We start from the raw sequence: 12,048 nt of genomic DNA, 5'->3' as shown, positions 1-12,048 counted from the left end.
TGGATTAAAAGCACAACTCTTTGGCTGGGTTCCTGGTATATAAAGGGCATATCTTGGAAATCACAGATGGAGTGAGAAGGGCTGTGGTGAGTGAGGAAGGGGGACAGCCTCGGAGCACAGAGAAAGCTCCCTGCAGCAGGTCATTGACAGTCTATCATTAAAAAAGGTCACACCTAGCAAGCCTTTGTCACAGTGCCTGGCTCTAACTGTGTGTGATGAATTGGGATTGTCTCTAGCAGCAGCAAGTACACAGGTTTCTCAGAAGAAGACAGGCTTTCTTGACAAGACAGGGCCTGTCTATCCACTAGGCCCTACTAAATGGTCATCTGAGGGGTGGTTTCCTCAGTTATTCCAGGGGCAGTGCTATATAGCTAGCCCAAGCTAAAGGTGTGAGTTGAAAAGTAGATTCATTATAAACAGCAGCTGTCTCAAATTTTTATGCCTAAATTCTCCCTGGAAAACCAGACAGAAAAGACCTGATTGCCTGGCATGCACTGGGTTCAACTCCCAGGCCCCCTGCACCACATACAGGAGACTTGGTGACACATGTCCATAATCCCAGTATTTGGATGTGGAAGCAGGAGGGTTGGAAGTCCAAAATCACCCTCCTTGTTCACACAGCAAACCCAAGGCCACCTGCAAAACATGAGACCCTGTATCAAAATGGAAAAGGAAAGGTGAGGAAGGAGGACTGGAGAAATGCCTCAGCCGGTAAGAATGCTTGCTGCGTAATCATGTGAACTAGAGTTTAGATCCCTGCATTTACGTAACATCCTGCACATACCTGTGGCCCCAGCAGGGCAGTCAGGAGGATCACTGGGGTTAAGTTCAGAGAGAGCCTGCCTCAAGGAAATAGATGTGAAGTGATAGAAGCTGACGCTCAAACCTCTTTTGGCTCTAGGCATGCAGACCCATTGACACATGCACACATACATTCACGCAGAATCACACAAAGAAAGGGAGATAGAGGAAGGAAAAAAGAAAGAGGGAAAAGCAGGCAGGCAGATAGCCTATTTATGTAGTTAATAAACACACATGGAACTAGCAGGCATTTTTCTAAGCCTGCATCTCCAATTTGGTATTCATGAGCCACGTGTCACTGAGCACTTTAAATACCTTACACACATGGATATATTCTCTGAGTATAAAAAGCACCTGTGTGTGTGTGTGTGTGTGTGTGTGTTAAGATTGAATAGAAATATGAACAAGTCCATCAATAATTCTAAGATTAATATAAAAGACTGTTTGAATCAGTTTTCCTGTGAAGTCCTAGAGTGAATGTTTCCAAGCTTGTGAGCCATCTAGTCTCACCCCCACAGATATTCAACTGTACTGCTGTAAGGCAAAAGCAGCCAGAGAGCATTCAAAAGCCCTGGGTGTGGTGGTGATGCTATAAAACAGTGAAGACCAAAACCAGAGGCAGATGTGACCCCCACACACTGACCCTCGGGTTTAAATTTATAAAATATGTTATTTTATTTGTTTACTTTTATTTTTTAAAAGGATGGCTGCTGGATGATTTCAAATTGTATATTGGTTCAAAGTATACTTGTATTAACAAGTCTAACCCTGAACCTCATAGAACCCAGAGTTGTCCATGATGAAGAGTACATGCGGGTGTGTGTGCGCATGTACAAGCAAGGCGAGAAGTGTGAATTTCCATGACAGCCTAGAGAGGGCTCCCTAGCCTGTGTCCCACTCTAGCACAGAGTCCAGGTGCAAAGAGCATTTGGCTACTTGCCAGGTCATCATCCTAAATTCCCTTGTGACTAAGCCAAAGTTTCCAGAAAAGCCACCAGGTGGCGATAGAAGACCAGCCTTTCACTGTTGAGCCTGAATTTGGGTTTTCCTCTCTATGTTACAGGACACTCGGTAGAACATGCCCTTTGGAGGCACACAAACCTGGATTTGATTTAGCTTTGCTAGCAGAGAAGTAAGAGTCCTGTTAGGACTCTGCTGGGCCCTAGCTATTATTCTATTTTTAGGTCCATTCCTCTATTAAAAAAGTTGAAAAATTGTATTTTTATCTATGTTGTTTACAAAGAAAAACATTAACATTACATATTAAAATTTTCTTCAACTGAAAATTTATTATTTCTGTGACCCCTAAATTTATTGTGTTCCCAAACCCAACCCAAGAAGTTGTGTCTACCCTTGCATAATAAATGAGTAAGCCCTGGGTTCTATATTCTCTAGCTGTGTGACCTTGGGAAAGTTGTTTGACTTCTCAACTATAGAGTGTGGAAAGAAAAGAAAGGAAGGAAGGAAGGAAGGAAGGAAGGAAGGAAGGAAGGAAGGAAGGAAGGAAGGAAGGAAGGAAGGAAAAAGAAAGGAAGAAAGAAAGGAAAAGAAAGGAAGAAAGAGAAAGAAAGAAAGAAAGAAAAAGAAAGAAAGAAAGAAAGAAAGAAAGAAAGAAAGAAAGAAAGAAAGAAAGAAAGAAAGAAAGAAGGAAGGAAGGAAGGAAGGAAGGAAGGAAGAAAGAAAGAAAGAAAGAAAGAAAGAAAGAAAGAAAGAAAGAAAGAAAGAAAGAAAGAAAGAAAGAAAGAAAAGAGGGAGGGAGGGAGGGAGGGAGGGAGGGAGGGAGGGAGGGAGGGAGGGAGGGAGGGAGGGAGGGAGGGAGGGAGGGAGACACAGCCTGGAGTGGATCAAGCTTTGCAAAAGACAGGTATTATTTGTGGTTTTGTTTTGAAGTCTACTTTCAACTTGTAAGAATGGATCTGGGGTCTCAAGTAAATGACCACGCAATCCAAAGTACTTTGGCAAGACAAAAAGTGTTTGCTGCAGAAGGCTGCACAGACAAATCAAGCAGGCAAGCACACCCTGGGGTTTTTTATTCCTAATGCAAATGGGTCCTGTGCCTCACTCTGAGTGGTCAGAGCTTGGCCTCACCTTCTTACATGATTGGCTGACTTAAAGTGACACCGTTGCTAAGCAGAATACAATTTTGAGCAGCAAGGGCAACCTTGAACTCACGTTTTGATTTCAAGAAGTGTTGACCCTGGAGAATTTCATACACATACACACACACACACACACACACACACACACACACACACACACACACACTTGAATTTTATATGAAGTCTTGTCTTAGTTAATCCTTCCATAAAAAACTCACACTATAACCTGTTGGGGACACAGGTTCATACCATTCAGCCAAGCAAGCTGGTGAATATGTGCCAGGCAAGGGTCCTTGGGACACAGGTGTGTGTGTGTGTGTGTGTGCTGCTCACATCCTTCTGCCCTTTTTTATAGTTCCTTAATTTCAGTAGTTCCTTAATTTCTCTGAATCCGACAGATTGAAGCCATAGCTGTCAGTGTCCCATAAGCCTTTTCCAGAATGTGATCCACAGGTAAGTGGCTTAGAAATGCTGGCTTCTTCACAATAGTGAATAGAAGATTCAATTTGGCCACTGATTCAGTTGTGAGCTTCTGTTAACAGCTCTAATTTCTGTCTATACACCTGCCTTGACCTGTTTCCTTTTCCTTATTTGGGAGGGATATGGAATATGGCCACCAATTTGGCAACTGTGTGTGTGTGTGTACTTATACATGTACATGCACATGTGTGTAGAGGCCAGAGATCTATGTTGGGTATGCTTCTCATTACTCCATCTTCTTTTCTGAGACAGGGTCTCTCACTGAACCTGGAGCTCACCAATTCAGCAAACCCAGGGATCCTCCCAGCACTAGATTCACAGGCACATGCCATCATGCCCAGCTTCTTACAGGGGTCCTGGGGACTTGAACTCATATCCTCATGCTTGCATTGCAAGCACTCTACAACAGAATCATCTCCCCAGCCCTTGGGGGAGCCTTTACACTTGCTTTCCTCAACTCAAGGAAGAAATCTGAGGGTCTCTGTGTGTGAGAAGCCCCCTCATACTGCACTTCCAGAAGGAACACAGTAAAGGTCACTGTATCAGAGGCAGGAAAGGGGTGTGAAAGAGGAAGGTGCTATTACAAGTACTTAGTAATGGCATCCACTTTTCTTGAGGCTCACTTGCAAAAAAATATTGATGCTGTAGCAATGGCAAAGCAAGGGGGCCTTGGCATGGTTGGTTCTAAATAGCTAAAGGGAAAAAATGGGTACCCAGAGGCCCAGAGATCCCTACCCATGATGAAGGGAGTCCTGCTAATAAAGCTTCTGGGGCTGGAGAGATGGCTCAGTGGTTAAGAGCACTTGCTGACCTTGCAGACCACTTGGGTTTGGTTCTCAGCACCTATATGGTAGCTCGCAACCATCTGTAACTCCAGTTCCAAGAGATCCAATGCCCTCTTCTGGCCTCTGCAGACACTGCATGCATGTTGTGCATAGAAATTCATATAAACAGAAAATACTCATATACATAAAAAAAAAATAGCTTCCACTCATCAATGGCTTGGCAGGGAGTATCAGTCTCGTATTCAATGCTGTTCATCCCATACATGATTTAAACATTACCTTTGTGGTTGATCCTCTTATGTCCACTTTACAGTAGGGGAGATGAGACTTCTCCAGGTCTCATGGTCAGTAGGCAGTATAGTATATGGCTTTAAAATGGCCGTGCTACCTCTCTTCTGTTAAGAAAGGATAAGGGAGTGATCCAAAACCCGGTCCTCAGATCTCCTACCTTTGAACACACCTGGATATAAGGGGTAGTGGTGCTTGTAGAAGACAAGGATGAGAATCTGAATTCAGTCCCTGGAGACCACATGAAAATCTGAACATGGTAGTGTGGAGTTACAATCCCAGTGCTAGGGAGGCAGAGGCATGCTCTGTGGTTTCCTGGCCAGTCAACCTAGACTACTTGATAAATTCTAGCTAGTGAAAGACCTTTTCTCAAAAAAGGGGGTGGTGCCTGAGGAATAATACTTAAGGTTGATCTCTGGCTTCTACATACACCTGTACACATAAAAAGACACATACACACAGAGATACACATAATGTAGGTAATTAGGTGTCTTAGGGTTTCTATTGCTGTGGAGACATACCATGACCACCATGCCCAGATTGTGAGCCCCCCAAAGAGACCACCAAAGACCTTGGATGTCCAGAATGCAACAGTAAGGTTTATTCTGCAGATACAAGTCTAGACAGGGGACTCATTCCTACACCCAATACAGTGAGGCAGGGAGGAGCTCCTCTTTCTTTGTGTGGCTAGCTATTTAAAGGCAAAAACCACAAGCCCTTCAGGGGGCTAGGGGGGTTTGCATGGGTGCAACTCGGATTGGTTTATTTTTATCTCTGTTCTCTTTTAATTGGGTGAGGGTATGTAACCTTTGAATTTACTGGTTGGTGGTTACAATTATCACTTTGGGGGCTGTCCAGCACAAGTCCCAGGCTTTGTCCTTGAGCTGCCATGGGGGCTGGCTGGCCTAGCACGTCATGCACATAACTCTTAAGTTGGTGAGGGGCCCCAGACAGTAAACATCTGGCTGAACTTTTAGCAGTCAGAGTACGTGCAGAAAGGAAGCTACTGCAAGGACTATGTCTTTTGTTCACAGCCCTCCCAGAGACTGCTTGCTCAGTCTCAGGAAACTGAAATTGAGGCCTGATCTCTGAGACAAGACTGAGCAGCCTGTTATGGCATCTGCTTGGTCCTTTCAACCACTGCAACTCTTATATAGAAAAACATTTAATTGAGATGGCAGCTTATGGTTTAGAGGTTCAGTTCATTATCATCTTGGTGGGGAGAATGACGGTGTGTAAGCAGACATGGTGCTGGAGAAGTAGCTGAGAGTTCTACACCTTGCAGGCAATAGGAAGTGGTCTGTGTCACACTGAGCAAAGCTTGAGCAAGAGACCCCAAAGCCCTCCCCCATGGTGACACACTTGCTCCAATAAGGTCACACCTACTTCAACAAGGCCACACCTCTTAATAGTGCTATTCCCTTTGGGGGCTATTTTCTCTCAAATCACTACACCAGGTATATTAGTTATTTTTTTGTTGTTGTTGCTGTGACAAAACCCTAAGACCAAAAGCAACTTATGAAATTGTTTATTTTGGTTTATTGTTCCAAAGGGATATGAATCCATCCTGGCAGGTAGGCATGGCAGCTGGAACAAGAGGCTGAGAGATCACATCTCAACCACAAGCATGAAGTAGAAAGAGTTAGAAGGGCACGACTATATACTTTCAAAAGCTACCCCCAATGACGTACATCCTCCAGCAAAGCCACACCTTCAAAGCCACTCTAGACAGTGCCACCAGCTGGGAACCAAGTGTTCAAATGCCTAAACCTGTGGTTAAGAATTTCTCATTCAAACTACCATGTGAGATATAGCTCCAGTATGCAGGAGCTAGTGGCAGGAAGATAAGGACTTCACCATCATCTACTGCTACAAAGCAAGTTTGAGAAGCCTAACACATGAGACTCTGTCTCAACAAAAAATGATAGATGACAGAGAGATTAGATAGATAGATAGATAGATAGATAGATAGATAGATAGATAGATAGATGATAGGCAGGCCTTGCTTGGCTCACACTTCTTGAGAGATACTGTGGACATCTAGAGCCTACACATCAGCATGGAAACTGACTTCTTAGGTCTCTGATACTCAAGCTCCAGATACTTTGTACAAAGCTGAAGGAAGAGATGATTTTTGAGCACATGCACACACACACATTCAAACACATACACATACCCCAAAAAGTCACTAGATTCCATCTCCCATCCAGGCCTAGTGATCAAGATATATAGAAGGTTTATGCAACATTCCACCATAAAGAATAAAAATAGTTCCAGTCTGCAACCTCTGGCCTGGCTTGTAGGGCCCTGGTCTCCTGCCAATTTGGGTAGCTGTTGCCTGCTTGCTGACCTTGACCAGGTGTCCTCCCTATGCTAATTCCCTGCCGGTTTCCACCCTCCTGAATGCTTAAGGGAAGTTCCTTGTTTGTGTGTCCTGCATATTGGGCGTTAACAGTTTAGATGCAAGTTGTAAACATCAGTAGCAAACTTCTGCCCTCTGGGGTTCTCCCATTGTGCTATAAGAATGTATTTAAAGTTTCCTCCCTCTTTCAATAAACAGCATTCAGCATTCTGCTGAGGTGAATGACCTGCTGTATTTTGTCCACAGCCCCTCCCTTGGACATGGTGAACAGGTGGTGGTAGCGCGGACATTATCGCTATACTGGCTGAGTATGGCACAGTGACAGCTTGTGACTCTAACCTGCTAGTGGGCAGAGACAGAAGAACATGTAGTCTGGGAGGAAACTTCAGGGTGTCTGGACTGGTTGACCCTCAAGTTAGAGGCATAGGAAAGGCCCTTTTGGTGCCCAGTCCACTTCCTCCCTGTCTCCATACTCAGTGAGTCCCAAGCTCATCACCCAGGATTCTTGTCCTATCTTGCAGGCTACAAGAATATATTACAGAGATTCAGCTGTGTATTAAAGCTATAATTTGACTGGCCAAGGGTCTATCAAAAGGCAAGCCATTTATTATGAATATTTGGTGCTATCCAGCCTTTAATATTTCAGCTGTCTTCTACTATGAAATTCTTGCGTGCCCAAATATTCCAGACCCACTGAAATTCTAGGTTACTAACTCCTCCCACCCCCAGCCTAGGAGACAAGCTGGCTGGAGATGCAGATGAAGGAACATTCCTGAGGAGACAGAGAACCACATGGCCAGCAAAAGAAAGGGCAGGCATTTTTCTGTAGAGCAGACAGAATGGCATGGTGAGAGAAAAGAGAGGAAGATAGAGATTCTGTGGAGGGTCTTGGGTAGAGTTTTCTGAGTGCCAAGAGTAGAGAGTAGTGGAAATAGAGAATAAGGAAACAGAAGACAAAGATGAGGCTGGAAGCATAGGAGTTTAGTCATTAGCAGGACTATGAGCTAGGGAATTGGATGAAACTGAAGGTATGTAGACAGGATTTCATCCTGGAGAAATAAACTAGACAGATAAAGAGCTTGGTGTACCTATATTTATTCTCATCCTGAATGCCTGATGGAGCTACAGCTGTGTTGATAGAATTTTGTCTTAGAGGAATAAAGTTAACACATATAAGAGCATAGTGTATGTAGATTTTTTCCCTCAGATATCCCACGCTGGATGTAGCACAATACCCGCACCCTGGTGTGGAACCAAAATAAGACCAAAATGTTCTCACCCCAAAACTAAAGGCCTAAGACTGCTCCTTTTAGCTACAGGCCATAAGTTACTGGAACAGGCCAGAAGTTACTGAGACCAGTCAGTTCAGATTCCAGAAACCAGGAAGTGTAAAAGTACAGAGCCACAAGATAGTCACGAGGTAATACCTGCCAGACTATGGAATGTCCTCTCCCTGGTTTCCAGGGTAACTGACCACAGAAATGCCCCCACCTGAGGGCAGCCAATGAGAAATGGTGGTGGGCTACCACTCCCTTAGAAGTAATTTCTAGAAGTCCCTAGAAGCGAGCCAATCAGAATTGTACCTGTACTAGCACCCCTAAATGATGTGACTTTTCCCTTTAAAAACTGAGCTTGCAGACAGGTGGGCGCTTCCTCCAGCCTCCACTGTGTTGGATGTATTGGACGAAGTCCCTGCCTAGGCTTGTATTGCATTTGGATATCCACGATTAAACCTTGCTTTTGCATTCCGGCATGCTCGTCTTTGGTGGTCTCTCTGGGGGTCACGATCTGGGCACAACATTTGGGGGCTCTCCGGGATCCCCAGAGACCCCCCGCCGGGACACCTAAGAGCTCCGGAGGTCCATCTGCACCGATCGGTAAGAGCGCTCCATTTTCTTGTCTTTGCTTTTTGCTTTTACTTTCATTTTCTTATCCGAAGCCGGCGGTTGAATCTGACAGGCTCACCTTGGCGGACGCGCCTGTAAGGTGACGCTGGAGGAGTTGGAAGACGTTCCAACCCCTCATCAGGACGCGGGGGTCCTCACAGGTCCCCCCGTCATAGGACGCCCGAGAGGGGTCCGTCTGTTAGGATTACCGTGAGGGGTCCGTCTGTTTGGATCCGTCTGGGGATCGGGAGATGCCCGTGAGGGGTCCGTCTGTTTGGATCCATCTGGGGATCGGGAGAATTGTCCCTGTCCCATCCGTAGGTCTTTGGCATTATTGAGGCTCCCTCTCCGGACTCTCGTCTGTCTGCCTGGACCATCTGTAGGGCCCTTGTTCTTCCTTTTTGTCTGCCTATCTTGTCAGTGTTATTTGTTATACCTTCATAAATGTATAAATGTGTGAGAACTGTGGCCACGTGTGTGAGTGTTTTATGCCTGAGCTTGTGTGTGCATTGGGACTTGTGGGCCGATTGCCAGCCGAAGGGATGGAGACCCCTTTGGTGGTTGAACTGACACAGACTAACCTAACATTGTTTCCTTGCTCTCTCTGACCAGAGCACAGGCAGCAGGCAGCAGAAAGCTTGCGGCTGCACAGCTGCTACTTCGGGGACCCAGGGCACCGCTGAGAGGGCTAGGCGGCCCGTGAGCATCACGGGGCCTAGATGCAGCGGGTTCGGGCCCCAGTTCGCTCAAAAAGCTGTGGAGTAGAGGCTTGGCTGCATGGGAACTAGGCATGGCTTTGTGCTAGAGCGGGCTGTGAGCACTGTGGGGCCCAGATATGGCGGGCAGGTTCTAGCTGGGCTCCTGTGTGGACATGGGGCAGAGCTGGCGGGAGCCAGCAGGAGCCTCAAGGAGCTTAGTGTGGGGGCTGGTGGAGAACTAACTGCCCCTCCAGGGTCACAGCTGAGGAGTGGCCTACAGACCCAGCCAGGGCGTGGAGTTATCTTTTGTCTCCATGGTGCATGCCTTCCCCGTTCTCTTCCATACTGTTGGGTGGGGCTCCCAAGACCTGCCCTGGGGCTAAAACCTGATCAAGGTCTGGCTCCAAGAATGGAATGTCACCAACAGTTTGTCTGCGGTACAGTGCTGATGCAAATTGAGTTTTCTTGTTATGGTGTATGCATGTATTTCTGTTCTTGTTTTAAATATTGTAACTTTACAATATATTCTAGAGTACTGAGGGAAATCACAAGAAAGACTTTGGTAAGAGTTTCTGTTTTAAAGGAAAAGAAAAAGCGCAATTTGTCTAGAGTAAATGTCTGAGGGATCAAAGGAACGGACTGAGGGTACATGGAAGGTCGTAGAAGGTCAGAGGGGATGTGATGTAAACTGTTTGTTATGGTTTCTTATACCTGCAAATACTGAATTTGAAAGTTAATTCTTATTGGTTTTCATCTTAAAAATGGCTAATGATTTTGCAAACTGCTTATGTGTGTATGTATACAGGCATGTGACTTGAAAATGTAAGCAAGCTTTAACTGTATGTATGTATGTGTGTAACTTGGATCCAACTGTGTGTATGTGTGCAAGTAATTATTGTTTAGAAAAATGAGCTTTGAACAGCAACCACGTGGCTCCCTCCATCTTGGCTGGTGACCTCATGGGCAGCCATGTGGCTGGCAGCCATCTTTTACTAAGGTTATAAAGATCTACTCGGGTTAACACCTAATACTTATGTCTTTACCAAGTGTTCAACAGTAAGTTTCTAGAGAATTTAAATAGATGGCAACATATGTTTAATAAATAATATTAAAGCTGCACATCAATGCTTTTATACACAGGAATATACCTTGCTCTGGCAGCTAAACTTTGCAACATAGGAATCATAGGAATCATAGGAAACAGCTGAGGTTTGCAAATGTATGGCAGGACTAGAGTTCCAAAAAGAGTCTAGCTGCAGTGGTGGAAGACATTTGAGAGATATCAGTCTTTTAAGAACAGTTTTTATAGTTAAAAACCAATGGCTTAAAAAATGTTTCTTCTTACCCAAGGTACGTTCAGGCTTAAGAATGTTGTATAATGATATTTTGTTTTGGTTTCTTTACTGAACCTGTATTTGATGCTAGAAGAGCTTCAACTTAAAAGCATTGTTTTTAGGCTACTTTTGTAGATTGTTAGAGAACATAAATAATCAGTCATAAGTAATCAAGTTTTTTAATTGTAGTCAGGGTAAGTAAGTACTGATGTAAGTTTACTCATTTACTCAGTCTCTTGCATATGTTTTTAGGGCTGAACTTGAAACAAGTAATTAGAAACAAAGTTTGTCTATTCAGATATACCTGGACAGCCCTCATACTTCAGAGATCTGCAGAATATGGCATTTAAATGTTGATCTAAAAGCTTACTATATCAGACAGGCTTCCAGATCCTAGCAGTGACCCAAGGTCTCCAAAGAAGATTACGTACGAGGCACCACAACGCCTCTGCCTGAAATATGACAACGCTGATCACAGGGCAAGATGCCCCAATGCAACGCCTGCCGCCAGGACCCAGCCCAGACTGTGGACAAGCAGTAGGACACTGGAATTGATTGCACCCTTTTGCGTGATCAAGGTCAGTCTTCCATGTCCCGATTCCACAGGAAAAATACTCTGCCTTATGGACCTGATGGTGGAAGAAAACTGATGCTGTTCTGACTTGTGCCTCCAACGCTATGGAGACCTGGGTAGGGTTTGGTCCCTGTAATTTATAGGATTGGAAGCTTCTTGGTCTGCACTCAGATATAGTTTATCCTTCTCAGATCTCTGACAGTACTGATGGCCAGGCTAGCTCTAACTTTGTCAGCATGGCAGCATCAACCAGATCCTCATGCAAGGCTATAGCTTTCTTGTTAGCTCACTTTTAGGAAAATGTTCTAAGTCATAAAGGTTCAGATATGAGTCTAAAATGAGATAAGTTTCAGATTACTCTCCTGTTCTATGGTTCAGAGCTTAACATTTAGGAGTCCTGATGAGCTGGCAGAGCAATGACTACTTACTGTTCAGTTACAAGCTCAATATTTTGGATTTGTTTTAGATGTCATATTTAAATGTAACTTGTTGGGACTCAAAGGTATGAGTCCACTTCTGCTGTTTTACAAGATACCCGTTACCTGCTTTGTCTACAATATGGATTTCAGTATAGATTGGTAATACTAATGTATCTAAAACTTTTATGTCATTTTGTAAGTAGGCCTCAAAGGATCAAAAGAGTCATAAAAACCTAGACCCACTTCACAGAGGTCAAAAGGACCCCAGATAAGTATTCCTAAAGATGGTATTTTTCCTCTCTCCTGGTCTTGGGACTACTGA

Source organism: Peromyscus maniculatus, chromosome 9, assembly GCF_049852395.1.
Source record: "Peromyscus maniculatus bairdii isolate BWxNUB_F1_BW_parent chromosome 9, HU_Pman_BW_mat_3.1, whole genome shotgun sequence".
NCBI lineage: Eukaryota > Metazoa > Chordata > Mammalia > Rodentia > Cricetidae > Peromyscus > Peromyscus maniculatus.
Note: the sequence above shows the minus strand (reverse complement) of the source record.